General features: G+C 37.5%; 1 pseudogene; it reads left to right on the top strand.

Annotated features, from left to right (window-relative positions):
• Positions 1–5804: 5804 nt before the first annotated feature.
• Positions 5805–8113, top strand: LOC101961462 (ADP-ribosylation factor-like protein 5A; annotated as a pseudogene).
• Positions 8114–11036: the final 2923 nt, after the last annotated feature.

Here is an 11036-nt window from a genome sequence, read left to right as displayed (position 1 = left end):
TACCACATGTGTACATGTGTGTGCATGCACACACACACACACACACACACACATACACACACACAGAGGAAATGTTAGATGGTTACTCAATGTAGTTTTCATTGCCCTGAGTTGCTTTATCTAATGCTGGAATGTACTCATTAAATCTCATTTAAACCAATGCACACACACACACACATACACACACACAGAGGAAATGTTAGATGGTTACTCAATGTAGTTTTCATTGCCCTGAGTTGCTTTATCTAATGCTGGAATGTACTCATTAAATCTCATTTAAACCAGTATTCTCTATGATTCTATATGGGGCTCCAAGTCTCAGCACATTGGAACTAGAGAAAGAAACACTGTCAAGTTCAATTTAGTCAAGATGATCTCCCTAACAATACTTCAAAGATTGTATTCCCCTAATTCATACAATAGGATTAGGATATGCACTCAGTTTAAAAAGATTACTTTACCATTCTGATGATCATGCACAATTTTATTGCTATTAAACTCCTTTATATAGTGTCTCAAGCAGAGTTTCTCTTGGGAAAAGTACTTATGTTACTTTTTAAAAGAAACGTATACTAAGATTTGTATTTCTAACAAATCAAAACCAGTACCTTCGAGAGAATCCTAAGCCTACACTAAATGTCAACTTTTGGGATTTAAAAGTAATTTTGAGGGCTGGGGTTGTGGCTCAGCAGTAGAGTATTTGCCTAGCATGTGCAAGACCCTGGGTTCGATCCTCAGCACCACATATAAAATAAAATAAAGGTATTGTGTCCATCTTCAACTAAAAAATAAATATTTAAAAAAATAATTTTGATAAATTATTTCCATTGACTGCATGATTAGATGAGTAAACATCCAATTGTTGAAATTTTTCAACCTCAAAGCCTAATTCAGCGTGTGTTGTATATTGCCTGTCTGGTTCAGTTTTCATTCTTCTTCTTTTTTTTTTAATTTAGTATTAGAAGTGCTTTCCAGTTCGATAGCCTTCCTCTCACCAACTCATTTTTATCTAATTCTCAACTACGTGCAAATTTTGGTTTTCCTATCTGGCCTCCCAGAGAAACTAAAATTGCAATTGTTACATTAAAACAGGGAGCCCCACAGATTATTCCTGAGACCCATACTAGAAGCATTTAATACAAAAAAATACAGATTTTTGCATATTTCCAATAATGATCACATACCTACCTTGGTTGTGACATAATTAAGCATTTAAAATTAAATGTAATTGCAAGATTTTTCTCTCCTGTCTGGTTTTTCTCCTGTGAATTATTTTTGCACCAAAGCTCTTTGAATGATACATATGGTAGGAAGATGATAGACACTGGGCCAGCGAAAAGGGAGGCTGCATGAGCAGCATGCTGAGACTCTTTGGACCAGATAACGGTCATAGGTCATTCCTAGCATCCACTGCTCCTCACTCATGGAGGTGGCCCCATAAATGGAACTGTTGTTGAAGGACAGCTTGGACAGAGTAATCTGGTTCAGAAAGGTCAATTCTTTAAAAGCCTACAGTCAACAGTTTTAAGATGGCAACATAGAGAAGGTCACTTTCCTGAATTCTCCATGGTGTGAAACCAAGAAAGCAGACAGACAAGGTGAAAGACAAAAGCGGGGTGGGGTAGGGGACATTACTGTTATAATATTGAGCACTCAAAGCAGATCTGGAACTCAAGAGGGTGGATATAATAAAATAAGGAAGAACACCCAGTGCATATTTCACTGCCCCTGCCAGAGGCACCACCAGAACTGAACCTCCAGGAGCAAAATGGAGGGATAAGGGAATTAAAGGATCCCATTTTTTTTTCAGAATGCATTTTCATTTATTGTATAAAATGAAGCGCAACTTTTCATTTCTCTGGTTATACGTGATGTAAAGTCTCACCATGTATGCAGTCATACATGTACCTATGTTTATCTCATTCCACTATCTTTCTTGCCTCATGCCCCCTCCCCTAGTTCCTCCATTCTTCCCATGCTCCCACCCCCCAATTGTGGATCAGCATCCACTTATCAGAGAGAACATTCAGCATTTGGTCTTTGGGGATTGGCTTACTTCGCTTAGCATGATAGTCTCAAACTCCATGCATTTACCTGCAATTGCCATAGTTTTATTCTCTTTTAATGCAGAGTAATATTCCATTGTGTGTGTGTGTGTGTGTGTGTGTGTGTGTGTGTGTGTGTGTATATATATATATATATATATATATATATATATATATATATATACCACATTGTCTTTAGGATCCCATATTTTTAGGTGTGTCTAGATACAGAGTTTAGAGATCAAAGACAATGCCTACTACACTGAAAGGCATGATGCACAATATCCTCATACCGGAAAGAAACCACATCTCTTCCTATGTCCTATGTCCTATGAAGGACATAGGAAGGAATCATTTTGCAGCTGCGATGCAGGAGCCAGCACCTGAGCGATCCAATTCCTGGAAAACTTGAGTCTGGTTCAAAATAAAGGCCTGGCAAACCCACACGGCATGACATATAGTGTGCCTATGTGGACTAGGAGAAAATCAAACATGGAAAGAGATTTACACATGGGACAACTGGTAGAGGAAACTCTCTTGGCTCTCCCTCTCCTCCTCCAATCTCACTGCTTTCAGGACATGCTGAGAGAGAAGCATAATGGCTGGGGTTTGAAAGGGCTGGAAGGAGAGATTGAGTTTGGAGACTGAATCTGAGACCAAGAAATATGGGGACCACAGGTGAGGCAGTGGACTAAGAATTGACTCTTCCACCACAAGAGTGGAACCCAGGGGAGAATCCTGGAGTACAGTCTTCCAGTGCGAACCAGCAAATGGTGGGCCCTAAAGGTGGGCTGATTTAAAATCTTCAGACCAACTGGCATTCAATGAAGAGCCTGTAGCCCACCTAAACCTAAACCCTGCCCCCACCTACCTAATTTCCTCTCTCACCCTAGCAACCCCACCCTGAGGGTGGAGCATGATGCTCTAGATGTCCCTGCCTACCAGTGCTGAGAAGAGTAGCAGGAATTATTTGAACTCCAACAGAAACAATTTTATAACTTTTCATCAAGATATTTTTTTTCATTTTTTCTTTTCTGTAATTGTTAGCTTAATGGTTTATGGACATTTAAACATATTCATGTTGCTTTTTCTCACTTCTAGCATTTTTTTTTTGAAAATATTTTTTAGTTGTCAATGGACCTTTGTTTTATCTTATTTATTTATATGTGGTGCTGAGAAGCAAATCCCGTGACTCACACATGCTAGGCAAGGGCTCTACCACTGAGCCACAACCCCAGGTCTCTTTTCACTTCTTTCTTTTGCTAACAGCCAATTTCTATTGTTCTCTTTCACTCTTCCTTTAATTTACTCGTATCTTCTCTTCTCCTCATCATAATCATCACATCCTATATCACTTCTGTTATGTCCCTGTAAACCATTAAAAATTGTAAACTCTTTTGCTAACTTACTGTTTTTATCATAGGCAATAACTGATCGTATCATTTTCTGTAACAAAATATCTGAGACTAAGTAAATTATAAATAAATGCAGTTTATTTAACTCAGTTTGGGGACTAAAGGTCCAAACCAGCTCCATCATGTCAGCCTCTACTGAGGTCTTTCTGAAGCAACATAACCTGGCTGATGGCATCATGCAGCAGGTAACTGCAGGAGTGGCCAGTGGCACATGGGGAAGAGATCACATGGTAAAAAAGAACAAAAGAGAGCAAGGTAAGGAAGCCAAATTTGCTTTACAACAGCACATTCTTACTGAAGCATCTGTTGAAATGTCTTCTCCTACATTTCCAATTTTATTTACACTCCTCATTTTTTTGTTAGTTTAGCTAAAGGGTGGTTTTTGTTTGTCTGTCTGTTGTTTTATTTTTTGGTACCAGGGATTGAACCCAGGGGTGCTTAAACCCTGAGCCACATGCTTAGCCATTTTTATTGTTTATTTTGAGATAGGTTTTGCTAAGTTGCTTAAAGCCTCCCTAAGTTGCTAAGGCTGGATTTGAACTTGTAATCCTCCTGCCTCAGCCTCCTGAGGATCTGGAATTTCAGGTGTATACCACTGTGCCTGGTGCTAATGGGTTGTTTGATTCTTTCTTTATAACTTTAAAAAAATTTTTAGCTTTATTGATTTGTTCCTATTCTTTATCTTTTCTCTGCTCCAATCTTTGTGATGTCCTTCATTCCACTAACTTTGGACTTAGTGTTCTCGAGACTACACTTGTAGTTCCTTGAGGGTAGTTGCTATAGACTGCCCTTATTATAGGATGCTTTTCCTGAATCCTATAATATTTTGAATGTTGTGTTTTCATTTCTGTTTGACTCAAGATATTTAAAAAAATTTTCTTTATTCACATCTGACCCATTAGTTTTGCAATGTGTAATTTCCACACATTTGAGGATTTTCCCAGTTTTCCATCTATTCTTAACTTATGATTTCATTCTGTTTTGGTCAGAAGAGATATTTAACATAATTATAATCTTTTAAAATTGTGATTTTTTTCTGGGATGTAACTTGTGATCAGTCCAGCAAAATGTTCTCTGCATGATTGAGCAAAATATATATGCACTGCAGCTGGGTGGCATGTTCTGTTCATGTCTCTTAGGTTTATTTATTCTATAGTGTTGTTCACATGTGCTATTTACTTATTAACCTTTGGCCTAATATTATAGCCACAAGAAAGCAGGATATTGAAGTCTCTCACTATTTTTATATTTTTATTTTTCTCTTTAGATCTGTAAAAGTTTGTTTCAGATATTTAGGTGCACTGATGTTGTACACAGACATATTTATAATTGTCATATATCTCTCTGATACATTGACCTTTTATCACTACATGATGACTTTATCTCTTCTGACAGTTTTTGACTTAGCATCCATGTTCTCTGATATAATTCAGTGTCCCTATGAAAGGGGGAAATTTTGGACAGAGGGAAAACAGCAAGTAGAGATTAGAATTATGTGGTTGCAGACCAGGGAACTACCAGAAGCTGGGAGAGAAGGCTGAATTAAATCATTCCTTAACAACTTTAGAGGCACAAGGAGCTTGAGGATACCACGATGTTGGACTTATGGCTTCTAAAACTGTCATACAGTGAATTTCTTTTTCTTTTTAAGCTACATTATATACCTTTGCTTTACAGCCCTAGCAAAATAATAGACATGAAAAACCATCAAATCAAGTTTGGTCTCTAAGAACTGGTGGTAAAAAACTAAACTAGTGTGTGTGTGTGTGTTGGGGGTGGGGGGGAGGCAAGAGAGTCCAGCTGCAGATATGCTTTGTCTCTGAGTCATTCATTGGCCTTAGGAAGAAATATGTAGATGAATGCTGATGTCTGAGTGTCTCTGAATAGGTTCAAAAAAATTTTTAATGGAACTTGAAGTCCTTCAACAGTTCCAAAGTATGATTCAATGTTGAAATAAACTGAAACCAGGATAATAGTGGTTTGAGCAAAAGTGCATAGTGTGTATGAGGAAAATATCAAATAGGAGTAAGGAAATGAGTCTTATTCATATTGAACTGTTATTGGAATACAATGAGAGTAAGGAAGTCAGGGCTTTTTATACTGAGTAGTAAGTAGCTTTAATAGAGACAATGGAGCCAGAGTGAAGAGGAATTTGAGGTTGTTGCCATGCTCTGAATTCTGAAAGATTCTTGTTGCTAGGAAGCTCAATCTAGAACTCAATCAAATGAGAGACAATTGAAAGGGAAGGGATTCATATTTCTCTTTGTCATGAGAGTTCCCAAAAAAGTCTTTGTTGGTGGGTATTAGAAATGAGACATAAAGAAGGCTGTACCTAGAAATGATCATGGGAATCATCACTTCATCTATTGGTAAGTTATTCAAGAGTTTAGCTCTAAAGAAGAGAAACTCAAATAAACAGGATATGAATGAACACAAACTCGCCCACCCTACTTCACCACCACCCTGAGAAACCATAATTTCTTGAGAGTTATTCAGATCTTTAAGAGCATTAAGCACTTTATCATTTCTTATTCTACTTTATTGGCTTGGGACACAATGAACCATTTTTAATGTATTGTTACTCAAGTTTGAAAACACTGTAATTAGACTATTATTAAATAAGAGTGAGGAGCCATGAGCAGTGGCATAGGACTATAATTCCAGCGGCTTGGAAGGTGGAGGCAGGAGGATCACAAGTTCAAAGCCAGCCTCCGCAAAAGTGAGGTGGTAAGCAACTGGGTGAGACCCTGTCTCCAAATAAAATACAAAATAGGTCTGGGGATGTGTCTCAGTGGTGGAGTGCTCCTGAGTTCAATACCCAGTATGCCGCCCCCACACACACACACAAAGAAGAGGGAGGGTCAGTGGTAATTAGAACACGTAGATGGACGCATTGTTGAAGTTTTGGCATATGATAATCAACTTTGAGGACTCTGTACTATCAGAATATTATCTCACTTGATGAATAAAAAGATTATATTCCCTCAGGGTCTTTGCACCTGGAGTCACTATATAAAACAATGTCATGAGTGAAAAAAGGCTGGCTTGAATTTTGTTTTCAGTTTGTTTTCCTATTACCTGCTTGCAAGATGAGGTCTTAAGAATACATTGTGAGGGGGCTGGGGTTGTGGCTCAGTGGTAGAGCGCTTGCCTGCATGTGTGAGGCCCTGGGTTTGATCCTCAGCACCACGTAAATAAATAAATAAATAAATAAATAAATGTGTCCATCTACAACTAAAAAATACATATATATTTTTTCCAAAAAAGAATACATTGTGAGAGATTTATTTTTGTTCACTCTCAACAATGCACACAAGTAACCAATGACTATTTCCATCACAACAAAAATCTACACCTCTGCATAATTTTAAATACATATAAAGAGAGAGAAGGACAGCAAAGAAGCTGTTCAGAATTTTGCTCACGATTTGGGAGAAGCTGTCCTCAAAGATGTCTTTTAGTGACCTTGCTTACTCCGGTGGGTTTTTGACATTCGTGAAGTTAGCGACCTCTTTACTTAATTATGTCCCCAAGCAATCAAGTGGCTCTTCTCACTTGAAAGATGAGGTTAGTGACCAGCCTCAGCCGGGTCTCCTGCCACCTATCCTCCATGACAAAGAAAATTACCTGATCCTGTCCTAAATGGGCATTAAGTGAAGAATTCCTGGTTTTGCCACTTAAATTTACCGCGGTGGAAATCAGATAATAATAACAAATCGCAAAAACAAAGACAATATTGATTTTCATTTGAGGGAACACGTTGATGAGAAAAATTGAGGGGGAAAAAAAAAACCAGAAAGTTGAGAAACCATGTAAACAACAAAGGCACAGGAAATTTAAAAAATGGAAGTATTTAAAATCAATATCTGGCCCTGCACCCACCGGGCCCGCGTGGTTGACTGGTGGCTTCCACCTCAGCCGCAGAGAGAACCTGGGAAAGGACGGTGGCCCGCGAGGCTCCTAGCGGACAAAGCGGCCGCGATATCCCTGAGCCAGGCTAGTGAGGCGGCGTGGATGGAGGGGCCTTGCGTCGCACAGCGGACAGGTTCTAGGTCTCTGTCCACCCTTCTGCCTGGGCCAGAGGAGGCCAAACTGCCTGTGGGGCCGGAGGGGGGGGGGGTCCGGTGGCTGAGAAGGGGAATTCTCTTCACCAGGAAGGATGTGAAGACTATTCAATCACCAATTGCACAAAGTGATCCTTGTTGGTTTGGACAATGCAGGAAAACTACCATCCTTTACCAGTTTCCTGTGAAGTTGTGCATACATCCCCTACAATAGGAAGTTACACAGAAGAGTGATTAATAATACGCGTTTCCTACATGGGACATTGGCTGCCAACAATCTCTGCATTTTTTCTTGAATACTTACTACACCAACACGGAGTTTTGAATAGTAGTTGTGGACAGTACAGACAGGATTTCTGTAACTAGAGATGAACTCTAGGAAAGCGCCTAAGGACCTAAGAAAAGCTGGATTACGTTTTTTTTTTGCTAATAAGACGTGAAAGACTGCAGGACTGTAGCATAAATCTCCTAGTATTTGAAGCTAACTTCTATTAAAGATCATGAGGGGCATACCCAGGCATGTTGTGCTCTTACTGGGGAGGGACTATGCCAAGAACTTGAAGGGATGTCACGATTTAAAATTAGATGATCTCTACTGAGCTCTTCTCATAGACTTGTATAAACAAAGTGCTGGACTTTCCCTGAAAACTGCAAAAATTAATGGTTTAGATATACTTATAATGAACTGATTTAGATTTTTTTTCTACAAGAAGAAAAATTTAAACCACTTATTTGCAAACAAGATGAAGTCTCACGTTCCAATTTGCTTTCTCATTCGTTCCTTCCAAAATACTGTATGAAAGCTGCATTTGACATTTTACTCAATGAATCCTCTCAGGACAATGTATAGCCCGTGCTAAGTACAAAGGGAGAGGAAGAAAATTTGAACGTTAAGAGCTTTATTATCAATATTATCCCTCCCTAATTGAATATTGTTCTCTTCTTGTTCCACTAAGTCAAAATACAAATCAGCACAGATACTGTTTCCAATATATTAAAATGTAATGTTATCTATGAAAAAAAGTATTTTGCTTAAAGTTGTGTATGTATTATGTATATACCTCAAGTTCAAGTTAATAGCTTTGATTTATGTTCTAAAGAAAAGCAAATAACACAAAAATTAGTAATACCCTTAGTTACTGCCCTAATATGATAAGTACTGGCATTGGTATTAAGTGCTTTTCCTGTAGGTTCTCTTTATTGTACTAACCAACCCCTGCCTCAAATTATTGAGCTGCTCTTAAAAAAAAAAAAAAGATACAGGAAAAAAACTTGACACTGTATACCTATTTTGGTTGATCAGTAACACACATAGAAACATGTAATCCAACTCAGTGAAATATCTGTCAAATCTGTGGCTTTACCAGGGACATGATTGCACAGTGAGCTTTATCAGATTATTATTTGTATTGGTTTAAATTACTGAATAGATTATTACTCCATTCATCGGTCAATCATAGATTGCAATTAAAACTATCAGGTGATTTCTTCTTAATTGAAAACTATTGTATAAAACATGGCTACCCAGAGAGGTAACATTCTATAAATATTATTAATTTAGCTACAGTCTTTTGAAGTATTAAATTATATATGTTAAGCAGTTAAAATGAATTTGAGAGTACAAGTAAGGCATAAAAATTTTCCAGGCAACATTTCAAATTTTTAAATTTGCAGATATCCTACTTCTTATCTTAGGAGTTGGAATACTTGTCAGTTTTTTTTTTTTGTTGTTGTTGTTTCTCTGTTTGTTTCTGAAAGTTTTTGTCCATCTTCTTTCACTATATAAACGCAATGTATAACAATTAATAATGCAAATTATTTTTGAATGCTGTTGGCTGAAAAATTGATTCACATATGATACATTATCTTACTAAGATACAACTTGACCCAAAATAACTTTTGTTTGCTTAAGTTCTTTTTTTATGTATGAAAATTGAAGGTATTTTTGTCATGATTGTAAACAGAATTATCCTGTGTTAAAACATATTCTTGAGTACTCTATTTGTATCTTTTATGCCCTGAAAATTTGAAAGTTAATCCAAACTGGCATGTTAGAATATTCAAGAAAAAAATAACTACTCTTTAAATTTTTTTTAGTTGTAAATGGACCTTTATCTTTACTTAATTTATTTATATGTGGTGCAACGAATTGAACCCAGTGCTTCACATATGCTAGGCAAGTGCTCTACTATAGAGCCCCAACCCCAGTCCCAAATAACTACTTTTATTAAAATTTTTTAATTGTACATGGACACAATATCTTTATTATTATATGGTACTAAGGATTGAGTTCAGTACATGCATGGTAGGTGAGCACTCTACCACTGAGCCACAACTCTAGCCCCCCAAATAACTACTATTAATACCAACCTTTTAAATTTCATGAAGATTTGGGTAGGAAGAATAGTATATACTATAAGCATTGATAAAATTTTTAAAATTTATTTCTATAAAATGTAAATTGATGAGTATCTAAATCCAAGTTGGGTATGGTACATCAGTGTTAACTTTGGATGTTTTGTGTTTTATATTTATGTTTTAATGTTCAAAACTCAATTAAAATATTAGTATTTGTCAGTCTTTTACAAAAGTAAATCCTGAATTACTAAGCTTTGTCCATATATACTCCTATTTTTGAAATTACTTGTCATATATTAAAAATTCCCTTAAAAAACCCACGGCGGGTGGAGGAAATCAATATGTTCGTGACTTCATCCTTTAGGCTGAGCTATCAGTCTATCTTATTCTAGTTCTGTGTGTCTCCCCCTCTTACCCATCCTGCTAAATAGACTCTGCTGTGATTTATTTCCTCAGAAGTATTGGCCGTGTGTTGACACAGTGGTGAAAAGGTGACAGCATTCCTCTAGATTGGTTTGAGCACTTCAGTCAACAGGGGTTGAACCAACGGAGTCTTGAGCTGGGGTATGGAAATGAAAAGTCAGTGATGGGAACTGGAAAAATAGGAGAACATGGAAGGCACATTATGTGTGTCCTCTATGAAACTGATGAATAATTTTTAGTTAAGATTAAGTTATGGACAACTAATATGTGAGAGTTAAGATGGCCAAGCATGATGACATGATACAGGATATGATCAATGGCTAAAGACAGTTGACCACAAGTTGTAACAGAAACACACTCTCACACACCTAGGAGCTTGTGGTACTGAGGATTGAGCTCAGTGCATGCATGCTAGGTGAGCACTCTACCACTGAGCCACAACCCTAGCCCCCACAAATAACTACTTTTAATGCCAACCTTTTAAATTTCATGAAGATTTGCTTAACACAGCGAGAATGTAGATAAGATTATTGGTGGAGAAGAAAGTAGCTAGACACCCAACACTTTCTGGCTTAGCAGCACTGACCAGGAGGTTGTTGAGAGAATTAAGAAGAATAGGAAATAATGGTGGAAGGAGATGGCTGCTACTTTTGTGATTTAAAGTGGCTTTGGCAACCAAAGCAAGGTACGACTGAATATCTGATCTGTCAAACAGAGGGGTTTCTGAGAAA

Source organism: Ictidomys tridecemlineatus, chromosome 14, assembly GCF_052094955.1.
Source record: "Ictidomys tridecemlineatus isolate mIctTri1 chromosome 14, mIctTri1.hap1, whole genome shotgun sequence".
NCBI lineage: Eukaryota > Metazoa > Chordata > Mammalia > Rodentia > Sciuridae > Ictidomys > Ictidomys tridecemlineatus.
The sequence above is the reverse complement of the archived record's forward strand: the minus strand, read 5'-3'. Positions and strand labels throughout refer to the sequence as shown.